This window comes from Magnolia sinica, chromosome 18, assembly GCF_029962835.1.
Source record: "Magnolia sinica isolate HGM2019 chromosome 18, MsV1, whole genome shotgun sequence".
Taxonomy (NCBI): domain Eukaryota; kingdom Viridiplantae; phylum Streptophyta; class Magnoliopsida; order Magnoliales; family Magnoliaceae; genus Magnolia; species Magnolia sinica.
In genome coordinates this window covers 9,670,243-9,694,154 of record NC_080590.1, presented here as the reverse complement: position 1 = coordinate 9,694,154, position 23,912 = coordinate 9,670,243, and positions in this window count along the sequence as shown.

Sequence of the window (23,912 nt, the reverse complement as noted above, 5' to 3'; positions counted from 1 at the left end):
GCTCCTTCTCGTGGTGGGTCGTCTTTATTAACCCGCCCGGGAAGGCCTAACTTTCCTAGGGGCATGGAGGAAGATGATGAGGAAGAAGATGAAATGTTGATTACCGAGGGAACCTCTGATCCAGTTCCTGTCGATGAATCGGCGCACGCCGAGTCAGAAGGAGAAGGATCGGGGGAAGATTTAAGCGGTCCGGTTCCCTCAGTTTTAACTGAGGCGGACTTAGACAGAATCCGAATCGGGTATCACATCCCCGAGTCGGTCATCACCTATCTCCCCCGTCCGAATGACTTGCCGGATCACCTTCCTGCTGGGGCGGTCGCGATTTACCAAGTGTCAATGCAATGCGGCTTGCGTCTGCCCCTTCAGGCCATCGTCCGGGGAGTTTTGTCTCGCATTCAGATTGCCCCGGGGCAGATAGTCCCGAATGGATGGAGGAACTTATTCGGGTGTGCGGTGTTGTGGGCCGAGATGGAACAGCCACCGCTTACAGTGGACGAATTTCTCCACCTGTACCAAGTGCGAGTGAATCCGAACTACCCTGGCTTCTACGTCTTCGCTGCTTGGCGAGGCGGAGGCGGTTCCCTGATAACTGACCCTCCCACTTCCAACAAACATTGGAGAGAGCGTTGATTTTGGGCATGTGGTCGCTGAGAGACGGATGAGTCCGGGCCTTGCGAGGCTCGTGTTCCTCGGACATTTCAGAGAGCAGGTGACTTGGGTCTTCTCTCTCTCGCCCTTTTTCATTTTTTGTAATATTCTGAGTCTGACGGGCTTGTGTCTGGCAGACATTCCGACGAAGCGGCCGAAACTCGGCTCCAGTGCCTCGGCTCGGATCAAAGAGTTGAGGACGTTGGATCCGGCGGATAGGTCTTGGAAGGTGCTTTTACAGCCGGAACGCCTTCACCTTGCAGGTCTAGACTCGGAAGTCACAGGTAATTGAAAATGTATCTTTTGAATTTTCTGAATTTTCCCTGACTTCGTTTTTTTTTTTTTATATAGATCTGCCCAAGGCCCGTCCCAATCTCAGGATTGTTCACGAGCCGGCTCCCTCAGAAATGACTGGAGCTCGTCCTCCCCTTAGGGCAGTCACGAAGTTGAAGGCTCCGCCGCGGTCAGTTCTTCTGTCGGAGCCTCGGCCGCCAAAGAGGCAAAGGGTAGTGCGGAAGGAGAAAGAGCCAGCGAGTTCTTCTGCCCCTTCCGTCGTCGTAATTCCCGACCCGAAAGAAAGGGCGGAGGAGACGACGGTCGCTGCCTCGGAACCTCAGGCGGCACCCTACTCGGTACACGTTGAGACGGATGTTCCGAGACAGGAGGAAGAAACCAGGGCCGCGTCTTCTAGAGGGGAAGGTGAGACAAGGACAGCATCCTCCAGAGGGGAGGAGACGAACCAGGAAGGGCCGTCTGTCCTGCAGCAAGTGGTATCGGGGATGGTTCCCTGGGCCTTAGCCCACGGGGGCGAAAGAGAGTTCGTGAGGCTCTACAACGCTCCGTCATCGCAAACCGTCAGCCATGCAGCAAGGGTGCTTTTTGAACTCGCTCCCTGCTTGATTAAGGCCAGCAAGGAGCTATCCTCGACTCATCGGCTGCAGACTCTTCTGTCGGAAGCCGAAGGGCGACGCGAGGAGGCCGAAATCCAGGTCGGCGTCCTAACAGGCGAGGCGTCCCTTGCACGGAAGGTTGCCGAAGATGCTAGAGCAGAGGCGGCTTCCTCCAGAAGAGCCTTGGATGAAGCGCAAGCAGAGGTTGCTCGGATACTGGCTCTTCTCTCCGAAGCTGAAGAAGAGAACCGGCGAGTTCTCGCAGTTCATGCTTCGTGCGCAGATGACTTAGCTCAGGCTAAGCTTGAGGCGGCGGAGCATATTCAGCAGGCCGACGAGAAGACTCGGGAGGCTGAGAAGGCCAGGGACCAAGCCGTCCAAGCTTTCCTTGAGTCGGCGGAGTTCGAGGACGAGAGGGACCGCTTGTTCCAAAGCGGATATCTGGAATGCGTCAAGGATATAAAGAAATCTTTTCCTGACCTTGACCTTTCAGAAATCGAGGGTGGAGCAGCCTCGGAATCCGAGAACCCGGACGCCGCTGCTGAAGACACTGCGGCTGGGGACGAGGCCGGTGCATGAGGACAGTTACCAGGGCCCTTCGATTTTTTTTATTTTTTATTTTTTTGCTTTAATGTATTCACACGTTGATTTGCATGTGTTTTGATAAATGAAAGAAAAAATGCTTAGCTTTATTCATTTGACTTGGCTTTAATCCTTCTTAGTTCAGAATCTTTAAACATTGAGTGCCGAGCTAAGGATAGTAGACCTTGAGGTGTTCAGCGTTCCAAGGGTGAGGCAATGGTTGTCCGTTTAGGTCTTCTAGCCGATACATTCCTGGTCGGATGGTGCCCGAGACGATATAGGGTCCTTCCCAATTGGGTCCCAGCGTACCCGACCCAAATTCCTTGGTGTTGGAAAATACTTTCCGGAGAACCATATCTCCCATTCGAAACCTTCTATTCTTGACTCGGGTATTGTAGAACCGAGCCACTTGTCGTTGCCGAGCCTCCATGCGCAGCCGCGCCACTTCCTTTTGTTCGTCCAGAAGGTCGAGTCCGAGTGCAAGGAGTTCTTCATTCTCTTCTGCATTGAACGAGGTGATTCGAGCCGAAGGTAATCCGATTTCAACGGGAGTGACGGCTTCCGAGCCATAAGCTAGTGAAAACGGAGTCTCTCCTGTGGCTGTTCGAGCTGTAGTTCGGTAAGCCCAAAGAATTTTCGGGAGCTCTTCGGCCCATGCTCCTTTGGCCCGGCCGAGCTTGGTCCGAAGATGTTGCTTGATAATCTTGTTAACCGCCTCAACTTGTCCGTTGGTTTGAGGATGATAAGGTGAAGAATAAACGTTTCTGATTCCGAGGTTGTCGCACATCTCGCGAAAGCTCCTATTATCAAATTGCCTTCCATTGTCTGTAACAATGGTACGGGGTACTCCGAATCGGCAGATAATGTTTTTCCATACAAACTCGGTGATCTTCTGCTTGGTTATTTTAGCTAATGGTTCTGCCTCGGCCCACTTCGTGAAATAGTCCACTGCTACCACAGCAAACTTGGTCTGACCTTTTCCCATAGGGAGCGGTCCTATGATGTCGACGCCCCACTGTGCGAAAGGCCAAGGACCAGTCATCGGTGTCAGTGCCTCGGGTGCTTGCCTCGGAATTGCCGCGAACCGTTGACATTTGTCGCATTTTTGAACGAGCTTGCGAGCGTCATGTTGGATAGTGGGCCAGTAGTATCCCTGTCGTAGGACCTTGTAGGCGAGAGATCGCCCTCCAGAGTGGTTTCCGCAGATTCCTTCATGGATTTCACGTAATACATAGTTCGCCTCACTGGGTTTGAGGCACCGCAGCAACGGAGCGTAGTAGCCTTTCTTATAAAGGGTTCCGTCGTGTATGGTGTAACGAGAGGCTCGGATCTTAACTCATCGAGCCTCGGTACGATCTTTAGGCAGCTCTCCCTTGTCAAGGTAGTGGCGGATTGGATCGATCCAGGATGGTCCTGAGTCGATTGTGTTGACGGCCTCGCCAATTGGTTCATTTACGCTCGGCTTGTCGACGTATTCCATAGGGACGGACCTGGGTATATCATCTTCATCGGCGGAGGCGAGCTTTACTAATAAATCGGTTTTGCCGTTTTCTGTACGAGGGATCCGAGTGACACGACAGAGCTGAAATCCATTGACAAGTTCTTTCGCTTTCTCCATGTATGCTCTTAATTGGTCTTTCCGTGTTTGATATACACCGGTAACTTGATTAACAACCAACTGAGAGTCGCTGAAGACGCTTAGGTGCGTAACTCCCATACTAGCGGCGAGTCGGAGGCCGAGTAACAATGCTTCGTATTCTGCCGTATTGTTCGACGCTCGGAATCCAAGTCGTAAGGCATACTGTATATAGGTATTATCGGGAGTTTCCAGCACAACCCCAGCCCCACTGGCCTTCGAGTTGGAAGAACCGTCGACATACAGTTTCCATGGAATAGGGCAAGGGGGAGCGGTCGATATCGGAGCTGCACCGTCCTTCGGCGTATCGTTTACTGAGAGTTCGGTTGGAAGCGTCCCTTCGGCGATAAAATCAGCTACGGCTTGCCCTTTGATTGCTGCCTTTGGTCTGTATTGAATATCAAACTCGCTCAGCTCGATAGCCCATTTAGTGAGTCGGCCGGAAGCCTCTGGCTTCTGCAATACCTGGCGAAGCGGAAGATCGGTCATCACGATGATGGTATGGGCATGGAAATACGGCCTGAGTCGGCGAGAGGAAGTTATTAAAGCCAAGGCGACTTTTTCCAAACTTGGGTATCTCGTTTCTACTGGCAGTAACGCTTTGCTGACGTAATAGACCGGCAGTTGCTTTCCTTCAGATTCTCGTATCAAAGCCGAGCTAACCGCTGCCTCGGATACTGCTAGGTAAAGGAGCAGGGACTCCCCTGATTCGGGTTTTGATAAGAGAGGCGGAGAACCGAGATATGACTTTAATTGTTGGAATGCCGCTTCACATTCTTCCGTCCAACTCATTGTTTGCCTTCCTTTCAACTGCTTGAAGAAAGGGAGACATTTATCCGTGGCTCTGGACAGGAAACGATTAAGTGTCGCGACTCGTCCAGTCAACCTCTGGACATCCTTAATGGTCTTAGGGGATTCCATATCAACCAAAGCCTTTATCTTCTCAGGGTTTGCCTCTATCCCTCGCTGACTAACCAAGAAACCGAGGAACTTTCCAGAGCCCAACCCAAAAGCACATTTACTCGGGTTCAACTTCATCCGGAACTTTCGTAGGATGAGAAACATTTCCTCCAAATCATTCACATGATCTGTCGCGTGTATACTTTTTACGAGCATGTCGTCAATGTATACTTCCATGGTTCGGCCTATAAGCCGAGCAAAGATTTTGTTAACTAATCTTTGATAAGTTACGTCGGCATTCTTCAGACCAAATGGCATCACTCGGTAGCAATAAAGGCCCTTGTCGGTGACAAAGGTAGTCTTTGATTTATCGGTTTGATGCATTACAATTTGATTATACCCTGAATAAGCATCCATGAAGCTAAGGAGCTCATGTCCGGCGGTACTGTCTACCAGCTGGTCTATCCTTGGAAGCGGAAAGCTATCCTTCGGGCAGGCTTTATTTAAGTCAGTGTAGTCAATACAGACTCGCCACTTCCCGTTGGATTTCTTTACAAGCACGACATTCACGACCCACTCTGGGTAGTGTATTTCCTCTATGAAATTAGCCTGGAGGAGTTTGTTGACTTCTTTTTCGATGATGGCGTATCTTTCAGGGCCGAGCGGTCGTCGCTTCTGTCGGATCGGTCGATACGACGGATCAACGTTGAGTCGGTGAGTTACCACAGAGGGGTCGATCCCGGGCATATCTTCATGACTCTAGGCAAATACGTCGGCGTACCTACGGAGTAGGGCTATTAGCTTTTCTTTCAAAGGGGACTGCAGAGACGAGCCAATTCGTACCGTCTTAGATCCATCTGTCTCGACCAAGGGGACCGAGACAAGATCTTCGACCGGTTGTCCTCGTTCATAATTCTCGCCCCGAGGGTCCAATGATTCGATCGTTAATATGTTGGTCGGACTTTTGTCGGCGGCTCCTTTTACAGCTATCATGTAACATCGCCTCGCATCTTGCTGGTCTCCTTTGACAATTTCGACTCCCGACTCGGTCGGGAATTTTATTGAAAGATGGTATGTGGATACCACGGCCTGGAGGAGACTCAATGAAGGTCGGCCGAGTATTGCGTTGTATACTGAGGGTTGATCGACGACCAGGAAGTCAACCATCATCGTCGTCTGATGTGGGGCACTACCAGCAGTGAGTGGTAACGAGACAATCCCTTCGGGCAGCACCTGTCCTCCGGAAAAACCGATCAACGGGGTCCGAACTGGGCGTATCATGGACCGTTCGATCCCCATTTTGTCGAACGCCTGAGTAAATAACACGTCTGCAGATGACCCCGTATCGACGAGTATCCGGAATACTTTTCGGTTAGCGATAGTCAGGGTGACAATCAATGCGTCATCGTAGGGGTGATGGATACCTCGGGCATCTTCCTCTGTGAACGAGATGCAATATCTTTCCCTTTTCTTCTCCTTCGGTAACCGATCTATGATCATAACCTCGGACTTAGGCTGACTGAGCTTCCTCGCGTGATTCTTTCGAGCATTGTTTGAGTCGCCCCCACCTTGTGGACCGCCGATAATCGTCCGGATTTCTTCCATTGGCTGACTCTCGGTCGGGCGGGCCTCAGCTGCCCCAGCTCTTACCATATGTTCTCTGAGTCGGCCGTCTTTTATGAGTCGTTCGATCTCTTCCTTTAGGTGACGGCAATCACTTGTGTTATGCCCGTGATCACGGTGATAATGGCAGTATTTATCCTTGTCCCGCCGATTAGGATTACTCCTGAGCTTACTGGGCCAGTTAACAAAGCCTTCATTTTTTATTTCCATCAATACCTCTTCCTGAGTCTTGTTCAGGGGAGTATATGTGGAAAATCTTCGATCCGGCCGTTTGCCTGACCTTCGCTCATCACGCGCTTGGTCATCATTGCGTTTCCTTCCTCCGGCCGAGTCGGCTTCCTTTTTGGCCGACTCTTTGGCCAAAGTTTTAGTTTCGCGCAGGATTCGTGCTTCCTCGGCGTTCGCATACTTATCCGACCGTGCCATAAATTCTGCCAGAATATCGGGCGGAGTTTTGTCTAGAGATACCAAGAATGGCTTATCTCTAACTCCTTGCATGAGCGCATTGAGAGCCGTTTCTTCTGAATGTTTTCGAACCTGAAGGGATTCGAAATTAAAACGCTTGATATAATCTTTCAGTAGCTCTCCCTGCTTTTGAACTATGTTGTTCAGATGTGCAGGGGGCTTCAATTTCTTTTTTCCGCCGATAAAGTTTGTGAGGAAGACGTCACTCAGCTCAACGAATGAGCTGATAGACTTTGGTTTCAACTGTTTGAACCATAGCCGAGTTACATCGGTCAATGTAAGAGAAAAGGCCCGACACATCACTGCATCCGAGGCATCGTGGAGCTCCATATAGGTTCTGAAGCATTCGATGTGCTCCGTCGGGTCGGTCTTGCCGGTGAAAGGAGTGATTTGAGGTAATCGAAACCTCTCGGGCAACCGGGCCTTCAGTACCGAGTCCACAAAGGGGGACGCCTTCGCTTCGGCCCCGGTTGAATATACATTCCGGCCGTGCTTCATGTCCGCCATCTCTTTCGCCATCTCTTCCCGCACTTCTCTTTTAAAATTTTGAATATCGGCTTTCCAAGGTTCACTGTTCTCTGTCGTGCCTTCCATGGATGGGCGATTGCGCCTTCTTCGCTCTATCTCGTGTCGAAGATCAGTCGGGGGTAGGGAAGCGTTGGCTGACTGCTCTGGAGATGGTTCTGATCCGCCTTGGGGTTGGCTCGGCCGGAAAGACTGCGGCGCGGAGCGTTGAGGATCAACCGCCGTAGTTGGTACGTGCGCTGTCTCCCCTTGAGGATGCGGGAGCGGCTGCATCTGTTGCTGATACATTCGTTCCAGCATCTGCTTCATCATATTCATATCAGACCGGATTTCTTGAACCTCCTTGTCCAACCGTCCATCGTCGCGACCCCGCTGATTGTTGCTTGTCCTGGTCGCTCCTCGTTGGCGGTTGTTAGGTGGGTTCTGGGCTGCGGGGACCGCGACTGGACCCACCGGCCCTTCAATCTCATTCAAATCTTCCTCTGGGACCGTCCTTCTAGTCATTACCATTGAAATCAATATAGAGATATGAGATGGCTTTTTTGTACGGTTCCCACAGACGGCGCCAAGCTGTTGATGAAGATATCCGGTTCGTCGTCCTAGACCTTCGTATACCTGCACAGAGAGAGAACAAAGGAGACCCCGGCTTAAGCAGGGGACCCTCCGATGCCAAAGTCAGGCCTGGATTCTGGGTCTAAGTGTGTTGAGGAATTTTTAGGGAGAATTCTTTTCGTACCTCTCAAGGTGACAGGGGTCCCTCCTTTATAGCTGCTGGGGCATTTAATCGCACGAGGATTCTCTTCCTGATATTGTGCGCGGGATCTTCTCCTGGTATCACGGGGATAGGATCGTGCCCATATCGAGCCTTCATCCGATCCCGTGAGCTTCGGGGTCGGAGATCTTATCCCAAGATATCCGGGATGAGATTTGATCTTGCGATGGTCGATCTGGTAAGGAGGTCCGCCCGCCGCATGCCCGGAATGCTGATGAGTCGTCCGAACCGACTCAACCTTTGTCTCGGTTCGACGCATGCCCGAAACGCTGATGAGTCGTCCGAACCGACTCAACCATTGTCTCAGTTTAGCGAATCATGCCTCGGATTTAGCGCATCCTTTGGTGATCCGAGGCATTAAGTCCGAGTCTGCGGACTTGTACTTTTTGTCCCCAACAGAGCTGATGAACGTCATGCATAAAATGCATACTCGTGATGGATCAACTGAGCCTGGGCCACGTCATGAGACAATGGTTCTTCTTTTTTTTTTAAGGCAAGAAAATCTTGCATGTGTGGAGCCGTGTAGCGCTGTTTCGGCGCTTACTGACGGGACCCATGGAGTCAGTGTTCGTCGAGGAGACTGTCTAGAGGCAATGGAATGAACTTTAAAATTGATCGACGCGCGTTAGTCAGTAGCCAAATCGCCGCCGTAGTTACGTCACCAAGCTCTGTGGGTCCCACCATGATGCATGTGTTGTATCCATACCGTCCAACCATTTGTAGAGATTGTTTTATAGAAATAGAAAAAGAATGAGATAAATCTAAAGTTCAAGTGGACCCACCACAGAATAACGTGGGAGCAGTCACACCCACTGTTGAAACATTTATAGACCCACCATAATGTATTTTTGAGATCCAACCTATTCATAAGTTAACATAGAGATAGATGAAGTGAAAACAAAAATATCAGCTTGATTAGAAACTACCACAGCTCCTAAGAAGTTTTGAACGGATGTCATTGTGCCTACTTTTTTCTATGGTGGGGTCCACTTGAACTTTATATCCATCTCATTCCTTTTCTCATGCCATAAAACGATGTCTCCAAATGGATGGATGGTATGGATACAACACATGCATCATGGTGGGGTCCACGGAGCTTGCGACATCACTTACCTTGCCAGTATCTAATTTGCATCCAAACTTGATAGGCTCACCTGTAAACTGACCTCAATCAGGTTAATGATCTTTTGCTCCCATTAGGTTTTAATAATTGTTACGGGGCCCCATGTCACTGATGTTTTATTTAAACCAACATGATTTAAATGATTTTTAAACTCGCAAGTATACGAATCAGATGTAGATACGGTACGTATTACGAGATCGTTCCCACGAGGACTGGTCGTCACAATTCAAATCTATGATTCTCCTTAACTAATCCAACAAATAATGGAATGAATTACTAAGCACAATTTTATGAAAAAAACAATTAATTAAGAACAGGGAAGAAAATTCAATCAGAGAGAGAGCACTAGGACTTTCGAATCCACCCCTAATTATCCTAACCCTTGTTTTGTCTGTTGATTCACCTTGATCTATATTGATACCACATATATAGAGAAAGCACAATCTGTGTCCTTAATCGGGCATACAGACTGTCTAATTCCTTTAAGCAATGCCATGAATGACATATCCCATGTCCTTGGTCGAGTACATGGAATGTACATTCATTAAAGCACCCTGTTTCTTCCTCTATGGGAAACTTGTTCTTGATCAGACACAAGCACCTATAATAAGCATCCAAACAACATCCATATATATACTTTAATCAAGTTCATAGATGGAGAAGTATAGAATTTAAACCCATAATGCCCACTTAGAGAAAGAGACAAATTAATTAATATTCAAAGTAAATCAACCAATACAAGAGCTAATCAAATTAGGGGCTTCATCTCAGCCCTAACTGAGAGATTAGTGACCCATAAAATCCATAAAAAATATTAAATAAAACTCATAAAAAAATGTCAAACCAAACAATCTCTCTCTCTTCTTTCTTCTCTTTCTTCTCTTTCTTCTCTCCCTTGCTTCAGATCTGGAATCCCCTGGTTCTGAATGCCTTTCCCACGTCCAAAACTCCCCTTTTATAGCTGCTGGATGGCTGGGGTCGGTGGCAGAGTCGTAGAAGGACTCGGAGTACAAATTTTCGCAGCCGTGATCGGTGGGCCCCACAGAGGTATTTTCTGGAAAATCCACCCCGTCCATTGGATTCAGAACGAAATTTCAGTCAAGAATGGGTGGATTCGAAGGTCCATTAGCGCGGCCCACAGAAGAAATCTCAAAAAACTCAGTTTTGAACGTCCCGGGGCAGTCTACTTTTGGCCTCTGTACCGCACACGTGTGTACGCATGGGCGAGGAATATCAACATGGTTTTGAAGCTCTCGAAGCCCTCTACACGATGGACGGATCAGATCTTCCGGAAGGTTGACGAGTGGGGCCCACTAATTTCCGCAAAAACTGGCAGCGTCCGTGCGTTTCGCGGATGCCAAACCGACGCTGCGATGATGGTTGGGTCCATTATTGGACTTTTCACAGGAATCCACGCCGTTCATTGGATGCAGGACGGAATTTTGACCGCAAATGGGTGGTTTTGAACTTGCGTGGACGCGGCCCATTGTAGCAATCGTGCTGTTTTCATTCTGGACGTTATGGGGCAGCTTGTTTGTGTCCTCTGTACCGAACACATGTGCACGTATGGGTACAAAATGTAAATGTGGTTTTGTAGTTGTCAAAACCCTCTACACGATGAACGGCTCAGATCAGACGTACATGTTACCGGTGGGGCCCACAGCGGTCCGTAAAAACGGATCTTCCGTCCGTTACGCACGGCACTGAAACGGAAATTTCCGTTTTTGAAAAGGAGTCGGGTCAGCGCTGCTGACCGACTTCGGTGCGTTCGGTGCTCCGATAGTGCACATGTGCACTATGTACATACATTATACATATGGGTCCACTGTGGTGATTTCGAGAAATCCAATCCGTCCATCCTATTGCTCATCTTCTTTAAACCGTCATGACCAAAATTTATGTATATCCAGATATCCAGCGGGCCCCACTTAATGAATTAAGGGGCTGATCTGGTCGTTAGACCACTTCCCGAGATCGTCAATGGCTGAAATTTAATATGTACGGTTAATTTATGGTCCCCATCACGTGTATGAAGTTTCGAGTTGATCGGATGGCGGGAAACATGTGATCTTGCATTCTGGACCCTTTTCAAGCCCCTTTGCCTTGCTTTCCTCAATCCCAAGCGTGTAAAATCTTCACTATTGGTTTTCTGGAGTCCATCCCGTGCTCTGGTAATTTTGGAGCGCCAAATCCATGTTCTTAACATCATCTTTCAGTACACACTCCTGATTTCATCCTGTAATAAAAACACGATTAAAATATGGCATTAAACCTTATCATGTACGTAAAATCAGGCAATTACTGGGGTATGAGATGCAACATTCGACACTCATCAGTCACGCATCGTGTTTGAGCCACATATGGGTCGAAAATTTTAAAAAGACTACGTTAACAACTAGCAGCACTCATGTTGATTTTCCCAACAAGAGCACGTGGCTTGAGACCGAGGAACCTAAGCCTTGCTAGGGTGTTGAGGTAGGGCTTGAAATCTATTGCTTGTGCCCGGGCCAGTGATGAATGACCTGTCTGATTAGCGAGTGGGCTACTATTGTAAAATAAGGGAACTAATCAAAGACATTTTTGTTGTTAGCAGATATCTTAAATCTAAAAAGTTTTGGAAATCCTCGACTGGTCGAAGAAAGTTCAACTCGAAGTTAAGCAACAATGTACTTGGAATTTCTGAGATACTCGACCAGTTGAAGGGGTCTTTCAACTAATTGAAGCTCTGGCTCAACTAGTCGAATGTTACGCAGACTGTGCGCGGACTGCGTAAATTTGAAGCGATTTCCGAACTATTCCAAAGTCGGTACGTAAGTGGGGTTTCATAAACTATAAATAAGAGTTTCTAGGGTTATTCTAAAGTATTATAAGGCTTTCTAGTGATATTATAAGGGTTTCTATAATAGGTTATAGGATTGCAAAGGGTGCAGCAAGGGTGAGATTCGAGGTTGTTCAGATCAGGTAAGTCTTCTCTCTTTATAATTTCTATTTTCATAGTGAAGATCTGTCGCTTTGTATCATGGTTTTTTTCAGAAAATGATTTTTTGCGTTAAATCTTTGTGTTTCTCGTGATTGCTTAGCGCCATTGGATTGTTATCCTATGGAGCAGCACAAATTTATATGATTAGAAATAATGGTATGATTCTGTAGCACAAATCTTAACAAGTGGTATCAAAGCAATCGTCAGGGCACATATTTGAATCTATATGATTAGAAATAATGGAAAGCATTAAGTATGATGTTGAAAAATACTCAGGGAAAAATAACTTCGAGTTATAGAAGATCAACATGATCAGTTCCTTAATCAAGTAAAGTGAAGATAGTGCTCTTGATGAGCGAAAGTCTACTATGACTGATAATGATTGGGATACCCTTAATAAGAATGTCATATTCTTGATTCGTTTATGTCTCACAGATGAGGTTCTCTATAATGTTATGAGAGAAAAAACTGTGGTTAAGCTATGAGCGAAGTTAGAGGATATTTATGCGAAAAAATTATCTGAAAATTACCTACACTTGAAGCATTAGTGGTATAATTTCAAGATGGCAAAGGGTGGAGAAATGAAGGCTCACATCAGCAATTTTAATAAATTATTTTGCAAATTGCTAGATATGGATGAAGTGATGAAAAATGAGGAACAAGCATATATGTTGTTAAATTCTCTTCTGGCATCGTATGAGTCATTCAAGGATACAATGTATACCATGAATAAAATTTTAAATGTCGACACCGTTATCTTAGCCCTTCAAGGGAAGGCCATGAGAAAGCTAAACGGCGAGATGGGGACATTTTTCAATGCACTGTTTACGAGGGATATGAATTTTGAACAAGGTACAGGATCTTCAAGTTCTATATCAAAATCCAAGGCCAAAGGCAAAAATAAGATAAAGTGCTAGAACTGTGGGATGGAAGGACACATGAATAAGGACTGTACACATCTTAAATATAAGATAGAAAATCTAAGGCTTCATACAGGAATGTCAATGCTGTCACGTCAGATGAATCGAGTGGATGTGATGGTGATGTCTTGTCCGTGTCTATGATCAGACGCACATACATGATCGTAGGGGCGAGTGGATTATAGACACGGGCCTTTCACATGACTCATCATCGAAGTTGGTTCACCGGCTATAAGGAGTGCGATGGTGGACAGGTGTTTATGGGTAATGGCATTGCCTGTAATGTTGTAATTGTTAGTATGATGTGCATCAAGATGTTTGATGAGATGGAGCGTACCTTGACTGATGTCGGGCATGTTTTCAATTTTAAGAAGAATCTTATTTCTCTCAGTGTCCTTGAGGTAAATGGATGTAAGTTCACGGGTATTGATGGTCCCCTTAAAGTATCCAAGGGGGCATGGATAATCATGAAAGTGCAATGACTCGGTAATCTTTACAGGTTGATAGGGAGCACTTAACAGGTGAAGCTGCAATGGTTGTAGCGGATTTTACCTCTACACATGTGTAGCATGCTGGCATGGCCACATGAGCGGGCAGGGCAAGAGGGTCGAGACGCGCGGACAGAGATACAGATCAGGTGAAGCAGCCACCTGTGAGAATAATTGTGAGACCCGACCCGAGTTCGCTTGTGTGCATGTGTGTGTGTGAGTATGCATTTTGTTCTTTTTGGTCCCGCGGTCTTACCGGTCAAATTTCGGCAACCCGCGACCTTTGGATCTCGTTTGCGGTCATCCTTGAGTCTGGTCACTTTGACCCGACTCGGAGCGGCCCGAGACCTATGCTATCTCGTTCGTATCGTCGTTGCGATTCTAACGACGCATCTTGTGCATTCATCCGACTTATAGATCAAAAGTTGTGAGCATTTCATCATGTGGCCCACTTTTTGTACAAAAGCATATAGACCACTCTCAGGCACAAGTTCTCATGCACACCACCCACACACACTACAATTCCCATGGAATAAACACTACCCATCCTAAACACTACCCACGCCTAACCTACCCTAGCAAGCATTGTTTGTATCACCATAGGTCATGATTTCTTTCTCTAACCAAGGAGGGAGAGCAATGATGACTCTCCTACAACCTTCACTTCCTCTCTCTCCTCCTTCATTCTCTCATTTTCCTCTTCCATGGTAGAATTTTCAGCCCTCCCTCTCCCAATTTCCAGCAACTTCCCCTTCCTTTCTTCCTCCATCTAGCCACCACAAACTCATCTTGACTATTGAACCTTTAAGCTTGGAGCTTGGAGTACCTAGTGTTGGTGGTAGCTTGAAGATTCAAGGTGGGTGATTATAATTGTTGATTTTCTTTTCTACCCTTTGATCTTATTTTTCTTTCTAGATGGATCATATGTGACCCACCAATCCATGGTGGGGATCCCATTTGATCCCATGGATGTGGTCCTTTGGCCCATCCTACATGCATGTCATGATCCATGATGGGGCCATTCTCCATGGACCCCATCATGATGTATTTAATCATCCACGCCATCTTAAGGTCATCTAGACCCTAAGGATCGTGTTGGGATGGCATCCCAACCATCCATAGCAATTATATATCATGCATGTAGTGATTTTATGTTGCATGTATAATCAATGTAGTTGTATGGGTATGATTCACTCTTGGGAGGGCCCACTAGTGGCGGGGCCCTACCCCCATGGCCAGATTACTCTCTTTCCTTCTTCTCTTTTCTCTGATGTATGGATGATAGTGTGTGTGTGGCCTATTTATAGTAGGCCTTGGATGTCCAAAATAAATAAAAATAAAAATCCAGCAAGGTGGGATGCTCTTATCACCTAACTCCATGATCATCGGACACCTTAATCAATGCATGCAAGTGTCTCAGTTCTAGTATGTGATCTGGACTTATGTGGGGCCCACTGAGGAAGGCCACACACCCTTTTTATGGCTGAGATTATTGATATATAGGCTGATGTGTCCAGCCATGTATTGCTGTCCAAAAACCTAGACTGTTGCATGGATTGTCATGTTTAATCTTTGGCATGGATTTTTGGATCATGATGGTCATTATTTTCTTTATAAGTATGGGGTGTAATGAGAAGGTGCGAACCCCACCATGAGGCGTGATGGGTCATACCTCAGATGGTCCATGATATGGTACCCAAAAAGGAGGCCCATAGGGGTGGGCGGTCCACCTTGTTGGGCTGTCCAACCCACATGTATGGAGGGAAAACATACACTTCAGCTTGGTTTCTCTGAAGGATGGGTCACTTTTATGGATCCCACCTTACTTTATTTTATGAAGAAAATACTAAACCTCCATTTTCCCCCTCTTGGATGAAGGTTGGGCCCACCTTATTGGGTAAACAATGCATGGACAGCAACATCTCTTCCTGGACAGATTGAAATTCCTAATTTAATTAAAATATTTATGAGTATCCAAAAATCATAAAATTTTGCAGAGAGGTGGTTCACTTATGGTAGGACCCACATACAAAATTTTGGGGCCAATAGACACCTGTACACACCATGGTGGTGGCTGGACTGGCCCATTACAATACGGTGCCCAGATCAGTCCGATTTTTAGGACAGATTGATTTCTTTAAATAAATTAAAATATTTATATATGTCTAAAAATTTTAAAATTTTGTGGAGATATGTTCCACCCATTATAGGACCCACTTACCAAATTTCAGGGTCAATGGACCTCTGTGTACACCGTGGCAAGGGCCGGACTGGCCCACCACGTTGGGACTTCCAGGTCAGTCCGATTTTTCGGACAATCTATTTTATTTAAATAAATTAAAATATTTCTAAGTGTCCGAAAACCTTGAAATTTTGTAGGGGTGCAGGTCACCTATGGAAGTATCACTCTGTAAAATTTCAGACCCAAAATACATTTGAGTTGCCCGTGGTATGGCTGGAAGTGGTCTGCTAGGCAGGGACGCCCAGGCTGGGGCATCTAGCCTGCTTCGTGGGCCCACCTTGATGTGTTGAATGTCCCACCACCCATCCATGTAGGGTCCTTAGGGGATCGATCATAATTGCCCCCTTTTTATTTAATTAGAACACATTAGGTGGATTTTTGGGCCAGATACCCCAGGCCCATAGGGCTGCCTACACATGGGACATCCCTGCCTTAGGCTACTGCTGGGCTTGCATTCTAACAGTCTGGCTCATTTCATATATGTATTGTATACCCTCTCTCATCTGGTGGGGCCCATAGGGATGTGTGTGAGCCATCCAGAATTAATTATACTAAGAAATACTTCTAATGCTGAATTCCAACCAACCCAGAAATTTGGGTGGGCTGGAATTTGGCATTGAGCCCAATAACTGTTGCCTATAGATGTTCTTTGGGGCAATATGGCCCACTAGATTTGAGGAGGATTTATGTCAGTATCTTATCATCTTAATTTTATTTTTTTTGGGCTTAATTAGTGTATGGTTAAAGGCCCATCCCTAATAGGATTCTTCTTGGGCTAGTCTCTTAATTAAGTATGGGCCTTATAGCCTTAGTTGTGCTGAAACTTTTGATAGGCCCATTGAACCCTTGGGTCCTATATTTACCATGTCATTGTGATGGGCCTTATGGGCCAAATACTCAAGTAGTTGGGCCCTTGTTTGCCCACTATAATAAATCCATACTTGGGCCGAGATGTGAGGCCCAACTTACATGTGTTAAAAATTTAAGAATTTTTCATATGTTGGGATAATGGGCTGCCCATTAGGCCCACCACAATGAATGAACCTATGACCCTTATGGTTGGGCCCTAACCTTGCTTAAGGGGCCACCAGGTTGCCTTTGTTTTTGGGCTTAGTGTATGACCCACTAGGCCATGGGTTGATTGTGCCTTGGACCTTTCTTTGCATATGTAGTAGGCTACCTTTTGGGACCCAGTTGAGGTTGGATGTCCTCCTTGGTGGCCCTAAGGTAGGCCCATAGAGGCCCTTATAGGTGGTTAAAGGCCCACCTTAGGCCTGGCTAGGACTGTTCCTCCTTAGGATTTTGACTCTCTTAGTTTGTGGGTCATCCCAAAGTACTGGGCTCCCACTAGAGGACCTCTCTTCTTCTTAGAATATCTGTCGATGTGCCTAGATCTTGACCCTCCTTGGGACAGACGATTTCATATTCCTCAGGTAGCACACTTACATCGTTGCAACCCATATGCATCATCTGTATGAATTGATTGCATTGTATAGTGGTCATTCAGGGATGGAGTTTCTCCCCTTTTGCACATTGAGTGCCTGAAACTTGTGCATGATCTGTGTGTGCGACTCATGCATTGGCATCGCATTTCATGAGGATACCGCCCTTCCTTCATCAGGGCCTTGCCTCCACAGGGACATTTGTGGATGACCGCATGTGTGGACACCGGAAATATTAATTGAGCATACTAGGTGCGTAGGATGCCCATGGGTGAGATTCTCAAAACTTCCATGGTACCAACGATCTGCTCCAACGCTGTGACCGGGTGAAATACATGAGCGCACGAGGGCCTTATACCGTTAGGCCGCGACTCCCACTGTCGTGTAGTCGGTTGGATAGGGGTGTGGCCTTATCTGCCTGGTGTGAGGAGGCATTGCTAGGCTGAGTCTGACCAGCTCGTAAATGGGTCCGTTACCTTCAGGCCTTGTTGGTGATTGGTTGTCCACAGGCGGGTAGTGAGGTCTCTTACGCTCGTTTGACTGTGCGGGGTCTGCAGAGCGGCAGTCATTCAGCAGTGTAATGGACCCCGGTGATTTCCTTATGATTGAAAATGTACTTGACTTATGGTTTGGATATGAGCACTGACATTACTTACATCGCATTAGTATTGGCTGTACAAGCCCCCCTTTCATACATTGCCTTGGTATGACACCCATTACTTGTTGCATCGCATTCATGATAAGCCTTGGTAAGACTAGTGATATGTTCATTGATTATGTTTCTCTCCTTATACCTCATACTATTCTTCTGTGCACCATTGTCACACACTTACACCACCCTCTAAGCTTCTATAAGCTTATGCACGATTGATACGTGCAGGAGACTCTAGGCAGGCGTCGTAGCAGCAGAGCGTGGAATAGAGTTGAGCAGTGAGGACTCCAGTGTTGCTGATTGCTCTCTCTTTTCCTTTTATTCTCATGTATGTCCTTTTGGACCTTTTGGATGATTGTAAAAGTTTAAATTTTTAGTGGATTTTGTGATGTGTGCCTTTGTTATTCTCAGATATACTTGCTATGATCTTGGGTATGCTCGCATTGGAAGTGATTATATTGTTATGAAAATCCTCCTTGTACGATCCCAGGATCGAAACCTACCTCAGGAGCCGAGAATGAGATACTACGGAGGCTGTTGCAGCCAGAACCGGCCATCGGGTTCCTTGTAAGTCCGGTTACCGAGTCTGGGGCGTGACAATAATCATGCAGCGTAATCGCAGGATCGACGATGTACATGGTCGACTCATATATCATATATGCTCTTGTTACACACGAGAGAGATCCATCTACTATTCAGATTGCTCTAGGTGAGCATGGTGTTTAAAAATGGAAGGTGACTATGGGTGATGTAATTGACTTATTGTACCAGATTGACACATGGGAGCTGGTGGAGTTTTCAGTGGGCCGAGAAGTGGTTGGATGCGTATGGATCTTCAAGAAGATACAACATAAATACAGAGCGAGGCTGGTAGCGAATGGTTGTGCTTAGAGAGAATGGATCGACTTATCAGAAATATTCGCACCGACGGTATAACATGTATCTATCAGATTCGTGTTAGTGCTAATTGCCTAACACGATCTCGAACTGAAATGATGGATGGGGAGATCGCGCTTCTGCACGGAAAATTGGAAAAACGGTTCTTCATGAAACAACTAGAGCAGTTCGAAGTTAAAGGAGTTGAGAAAAAGTTTGCAAGAGGTCATGATACGACTTGTTGCCTAGGCGGTGGTATAAAGTTTGATTCCTTCATGGTGACTCAGGAATTGTATGTTGATGACATGTAGATCGCCAATCATGTTATGCGTGAAATTAATGTACTAAAGACTTTGTTAATTGGAACATTCGAGATAAAAGGATCAGGGACTGTAAAAGATGGTTCTTGGCATTGATATTCATGAAAACTGGAAGAGGAGCATGCTTTGGTAATCACAGGTAGAATACTTTGAGTACGTATGCGACGGATCAGGCAAAGCTGGTGAGCATTCCCTACGCGACTCACTTCATGTTTTCCTCAGGACATGTCGCAAAACAGATAAGGAAAAACATGATATATCTCATAAGCCTTATTCGAGTGCGGTTGGTAGTACATGCCATGGTCTGTATTAGATCGGTTATTTCACAGGCAGTTAGTGTTGTAAGCAAATACCCAAGCTAGCAACATTGGATGGCGGCGAGATGATTACTTCGATACATACAAGATACAGAAGAATACATCTTACTTTTCTATAAGACAGGAACAAAGGTGGTCGGGCATGTGAGTTTAGATTCGACAGACATGCTCACGAAGATCGTTCATTCAAAAAAGTTCTGGTTATGTGTAACTTCTCTGGGCCTGGCGATGGCGTAAAAGAAGGACGAAGTGTGCACGAGAAGCGTTAATTGAAAGTTATGATGAAATACATAGATAAGAGAATGGGTCAATAAGCTACACGATTAAAGATTGAAGACATGGTGGAGATTGTTGTTAATAGATGTCTTAAATTTGAAAAGTTTTGAAAATCCTCGACTGGTCAAAAAAAGTTCAACTCGAAGTCCAGCAACGATGTACTTGAGATTTCCAGGATGTTCAACCAGTTGAAAGGGTCCTTCGACTAGTCGAAGCTCTGGCTCAACTAGTTAAAAGTTACGCAGATTGTGCATGAACTGCATAAATTTGAGGCGGTTTTCGGACTATTTCAAAGTCGGTACGTAAGTGGGGTTTCATAAACTATAAATAGGAATCCATAGGACTATTATAAAGTATTCAAAGGCTTTCTAAAAATATTCTAAGAGTTTATGGAAGGGGTTTTAGGGTTGCAAAGGGTGTAGCAAGGGTGAGATTCCAGGTTGTTCGAATCAGGTAAGTCCTCTCTCTTTGTAATTTTTATTTTCATAGTGAAAATATGGTGTTTTGTGTGTGGTTTTTTCCCAAAAGGGTTTTCCACGTTAAATCTTCGTGTTTCTTGTGATTGCTTAGCACCATTGGATTGCTATCATAAATCCAAATCTGTGTGATTCCGCAGCACAAATCCCAACAATTTTTTGGCCAGGGCATGACATTGAGGTTGGCCCAAGTGTCGCAGCCAATGAAGATTGCTCCAGTTAGTCAAGTGGACCACCGTTATAATAAAAGAACAATAATCTTACAAAAACCACTTGCTTAATATAAAATTTATACTTTGATACCTTTTTCAGGATTGTTTTAAAAAAGCCACCTCATTAATAAATGCATGGGCTTCTTTGGTGGGCCTTATAGTAATGTTCATGTAAAATCTACCCTGGTTATCAAGTGTGTCATCTCATATTTGGCCAAGGCTCAAAAATCACACCTTATACAGATTCGAATAGACCACATGATTGGAAATAGTGTGCAGGGCAACTATTGCCCTCCAAATTATTTTCCTTGTCATGGCTCATCTGAATCACAAATGGGCCTAACATTTGGTGTGTCATCTAATGGTTGGAGTGAATTTCACATAACCATCACCACAAAGCTCATATAAATCAAGAGTGGACTTCTCTCTATCAAATTGTTTCTCTTGGCGTGGCTCATTAGAATCACATGTCAATATGATATCTTGGCCCTGGACCTAAACTTAAATTACACATCTAATGATCAAAGTGGATTTCACATATAAATCATGGAGTACCCTATAAAAAATAAGTTCCAAAGTCCCTCTCCAAATCATTAAAAGCGTACAAAGGGGGTATTTAAGAAAATTAAATTATATGGGCTCTTGATTTTAACGGGGGACCACTGTGATGTTTCCGGAAGATCCCTCCAAGTGTTATATATTCAGTCCCATATTAGGCCCAGAGACAAACAATTAGGTTGATCCGTGATTTTGGTGGGCCACATCAAATAAAATAGTCGGGACTTGATTATTACAGGGCCCACCATGATAATTATATGAAATCTACACCAACCATACGGCTCCACACAAAAATTTAGGTGCAGGTTCCAAAAATTATACCCATCAATATTTCATGGGCCACACTAATGGAAAATTTTAACAGGGGAGAGTTACCATGTACATTGTTTCCAATCATGTGGTCCACATGAATCGAGAATGGGGCCGATGTTTGGCCCCTTGACCTGAAATGGAGTGATGCACCTGGTGGTCAGGGGCACATGGTGGGTTCCACCCAATTCACCCAATTTATTTTGCCGGCAAGGCAAATGTGACAAAAGGCATGGAATTATAATAAAACAGTTTTGAAAAAGATACTGAACAATAATTCTATATTAATTGGCTTTTGTTTTGTTTTGTTTTTTTTTTAGTTTTTCATAATTCCTTAAAGAACCAACCAATTAAAGATGCCTTTTAGTGCTTCCCATTCAATATAACTGCTAGTTTGAATAGAGTCATTAGATTTTAAGATGCGTTTTATTGATCCAAGCCAGTTATATGATTGCATCGATGAATTATATCAAAAATTCTTAGATCTGAATATTTCGATCCTCCAATCACATGGCTCTTTTACTCACGGCCCTAGCTCGGATGACCAAGGCTTCTAAGGGACAGGTGCTGGAGGACCAATGGTGGCCAGGCCCATTTCTACCTCTAACTCCCAGCACACTTGCAAGCAGGGGAGTTTTGATGGTTTGTGTCATCATATTTGTGCTTGGTCATGTTAAGGAGTTAATCCTGAAAAAGACGAGGAATCTTTATTTTTTAAATAAGCTCATCAATATGCATTACATATATTATCTGTTATATAAAAGATTGACTAGCCCTGCTAGTACCTAGGGCTGTACAAGAACTGAGTTAGATCGGTTAGCTCACTTGACTCGGCTTGAAAAAGCTTGATTTGACTCGGTTTGAAACTGATTTCGAGCCGAGTTGAGCTGATTTCGTAAGCTCAAAAAAATTTCGAACCGAGTTCGAGCTTACCCAAGCTTGACTCAACTCAGATCAAACCTCAACTTGAATCTAACTTGGATCAAGCCAGTTCGGTGACTTAGTTACTTTGATATCGATGTTGCACACCAAGTGTTTGATGAAATAACGAGCAAAGTATTAGCTGGTGGCAAGGAAGGTATGTATATGAAATAAATATAATTTTTTTCTTGATTTTAATATTGCTTACAAGGTGTTTTATGAAATACATGTAAACAGCTGCTGCTGTTTTATGTATAGTAATAAATTGAAAGTGCAATTCACGTGTTTTGAAAATGCCGTATAGGCTTGATCTTGGCTCGATCTCAACTCGAACTAGCCTGAGCTGTTGACCAAACCGAGTTGAGCTGCCAATCAGGCTCAAGGACCGAGCCGAACCGAATTTAAGCTGGGGCCGACTAGTCCTAGATCCGACTTGACCTGGCTTTAACCAGGTGCATGCATCACATGGCCTTGATCCGATCCAACTGGATCTGGTGTTTTAACCGGGTCTAAAATGAGACCTACGCCCAACTCGATTCTCAATGGGTCCAAAAGATGAGACCAAAGCTCGTTAAAACCGGGCTGTTCCACCAGGTACCTGATGGTCTGGGCACCCATTGACAGCCCTATTCAGTGTGGCCCCACATTTGAATGAGCTCCATCTTTTGCATGCGTTCCAGATTTTCTAGTATAATTTCAAGAAGAAAGATTGAAGGTGGGATCCATACATGCCAGCCTAGTATGAAATTTGGGCCATTCTAATAGGGTTCCATCGGGATCATGCCCTGATTCAAACCTGGGCACACCTCCTCGTTATGCAGGCCAAGCATGCACGAGACACTCGCACCCCTCGATTTTTGTGTTGGGTCATGTCCGCGGTGAGCCATGCCAACTTAGAACCAAGTGGCACATGGGTGCCTCGTTGACATGCCTTTGTAGCAAATGACGAACATCAGTGGGCCGCACGTGTAGACTAAAGCTGCACATTCAGCATACGTGGCCCACCTATTCAACGAACCGTTAGGATTTGGGCCACGGCATACTTGGGCGGTGGGGCTCGAATTTCCTGCTGCAAATTTTTTTTTTTTTGTTTTTTTTTTTGCGTGACATCTACTCCATCACTGTGTGACAGCTCATTTTAAGGATGTGAGCGTAAAAAACAGCCGAATTCAAAACTGAGGTGGGCCACACCACAAGTAGCGGTGGGGATAGGAACGCGCACTAGAAAACCTTCCCACGGCCCACCAAAATCTTGGATGAGCAGATATATGGTTTTTCCTTCATCCTGGCAGGACAGTAGGACTCACTTTTCGGTCGTGCAGGAAGGTTTCTTTGGTGGGCGTTCCCATTCCTACAGTTCCTGTGGTGCGTGCCGGGAGTTTTAGATTAGCCTTATCTTTGAACTCACATCCTAACTCGAGCTGCCTGCAGATGCTGCGCGGAGTGAATGTCACACACGCATCATGTTGGCCCCGACACGGCGAGCTCTTTGTGGCTACTGTACGATGAAATTCGTGCCACACCAAATAGACCGTCACACCTAATGGACCATAAGATCTTCCACACACGTGCCCACACCAAATAAACCGTCACACCTAATGGACCATAAGATCTTCCACACACGTGCCACAGTAGTACGTCCTCCGTGGACTTAGATTCAGTAGCGACACCTCAAGTACATAGGTCTCAATATTGGTTAGTCCTATGGGCTCCAACATGATGCATGTATTTTATCCTGCTATCTAATTTTAATACATGA